Below are 2,672 nucleotides of genomic sequence, written 5' to 3' on the forward strand. Positions count from 1 at the left end.
AATTCAAAATATTTATGAAGGTAGTAAATTCAAATTGAAGGGATACTAGCTACTTGAACACCATTGTGTATTGTCTATTGTACGGGTGTAACCGGTAATCGCCCGTAACAGGATAAGTCATATGTGGGGAATATTACACTTCATCATGGATGCATAATATCTTACGGATTTGAAAAATGAGTTCCACGTAGAAATGAACAAAGCGGTTCACGATTTCATGTAACGTTTGAATGTTTCTATATCGGATATTAACATTTGAATGAATGTTGGAAACGAAAATGGAAGCATCTTGGCTGATAGGGTGGCAGGATGGTAGTATTTTTCTAGACCGAAATGCAAGATGGTACTTTCCCTTTTTTTTACATTAGCAGACAAGATGGGACTAAAAGTTGCTGGGCTGGTGAATTGGGAAAACCTGCGAAATACCGAAAGGAGCTGCGTTGTGAATACACTTCGCAAAAAAAGAAAAAAAACTGCGTTGTGAATACACGGAAACATGAGGGCCTACTCGTTTGTTTCTCCTGTTTATCGGGGCTTTTCTAACAGCAACGGTCGTTCCAACCACATGACCGGAGTCCCCACAGCTACAGTCGACAGTCCACAGTCCACTCGAGACGCGTGCTGGTCCCCACGTGGCGGCGGGACGGCCGCTACGTCCTCGCTGCCTTTCTAGGTGCGGGGCCCCATCAGATGGACGGCGCAGATGCTGATGAAGCGCACCTGTCAGAGATGGATATCATATCCCCGTGCCAGCTGCTGCACGAGACTGATCTGCTGCTGAACCCCATGACAGCAATCGCAAAAAAAAACGTGACAGCAACTTTTTTTTACGTGTAACGGTCGCGCTCATGATGATTCTCAACGCCTATCTAATACTCCCTCCGTCCGAAAATACTTGTCATCAAAATAGATTAAAAAAATGTATCTTAAACTAAAATACGTTTAGATACATTTTCTTTTATTCATTTTAATAATAAGTATTTCTGGACGGAGGGAGTACTATCTATCTGAAGGCGCCAATGCCCCGAGCAGCGTGACAAGTCCAGCTCATGTTTCTACTTTGCACAATCACTATCATGGATCCACGGAGTACGACCTTTGACAAGGCCGGGCGCCTTTCGCTGTACCTTTCGACACGCACGCCACTTTACACGATGATGATGATGATGATGCAGGTTAGGAGGAAAAGGCACTTTGCCAATGCAAAAGTCAGCCGCTAGCGCTACGAACAAAACTGAGAGTAGCAGTACAGGTGCACAACACAATCGCAGAAAAATGCCGATCGCCAGAAAACCTACGGGAGAGGAGCGGTCCGGAGCGCCGGCGGAGTTCGTCTGAGTTTCGAGCGTCCGGTAGAAAGATTCAGAGACGCCTTGGGGAGAGGAGCATGCTGTGACGTTTGGTTGAGGAACCAATTGTCACGGAATGGAATGGTTTCATTCCAGAGGAATGGGTCGGTTCTTTTTCTGTATTTGGTAGGTGCAGAAAAGTAGAATAGGTTGTTTCCATTCCAGTGTTTGGTTTGGAAGAATGGAATGAAAAATGGAATAACAGAAATTCAAAAATTCGGCAACATTTTATTTGTATTTTAAAGAAAAACAGCATAATAACATATATTGACATAGAACACAATTTTCAGCAATAATATCATAAGGTAGCAATCAGCCAATACATGTCTCACATACAACCATACATGTTCAGATTCCAAATATCCTAAAGCAACCCAATGGCACTACAGCCATACAAGTCAAGTTCACATACTTGACAACCATACAACCATATCGAATTTAGAAGTTCTTCTTCACATACCTACTCACCCAAACAGATTTGTTGGTTTCGGAAAGTTTCATGAAGGCTCTTGCCGTCTTGGGGTTGTCAACAAGATGAGCATGGTAGTGGGCAAGGTGCTCTTCATCAAATTCTTTCAAACTAGAGACTACATCCCAAAGGTCATCGGGTATATCATCATCATCACCACCCGATTTCACAAGAGCTTCAACCACAAGTTTAAAACCATCTTTGAGAATGGCACCTAGTGGATCCTCTAGAAATTTCAAACCTTAGCATGTTTTTGCATAACACATCGCTTTGCCAATTTTTTTGATTTAGATAATCAAATCGGATTCGATCTCTTTCCTACACTGGGCCATAGGTTATACGTGGTCTCCTCTTCCTTATTATAGCCCGAATAATGACTGTCATTGCAGCTAATGCAACAAAAACAGCTGCTCCCCTAGCCATCCTTTTTCTTTTGCTCATCTTGACCATCTACAATGATACATACTATCAATAATATGGCTACCAATTACTTATAACCATGGATCTGACAACAATATATGGAAGAAATTGAGGAAGAACATTGCAAACCATGGATCTGACAACAATAAATCTGACCTGAGCATCAACATCAGCATGTATATACAGAGAAGGGAACGGAATCGTACCTTGCCTACGTTGCTAGCTGCCCTGCTGGTTCGTCGGAGCAGCCTGCTAGGTCGCCGCCCTGCTGGTTCGTCGGTGCAGCCTGCTAGGTCACCTCCCTGGTGGTTCATCGCTGCTGCCTGCTAGGTCGCCGCCGCCGCCTGCTAGGTCGCCGCTGCCGCCTGCTAGGCCGTCGTTGCTGCTAGGTCACCGCCAAGCCCTGGATGCGCGCCATCGCAGGGGGGAGATGA

This window comes from Triticum dicoccoides, chromosome 6B (genome assembly GCF_002162155.2).
Source record: "Triticum dicoccoides isolate Atlit2015 ecotype Zavitan chromosome 6B, WEW_v2.0, whole genome shotgun sequence".
NCBI classification, from domain to species: domain Eukaryota; kingdom Viridiplantae; phylum Streptophyta; class Magnoliopsida; order Poales; family Poaceae; genus Triticum; species Triticum dicoccoides.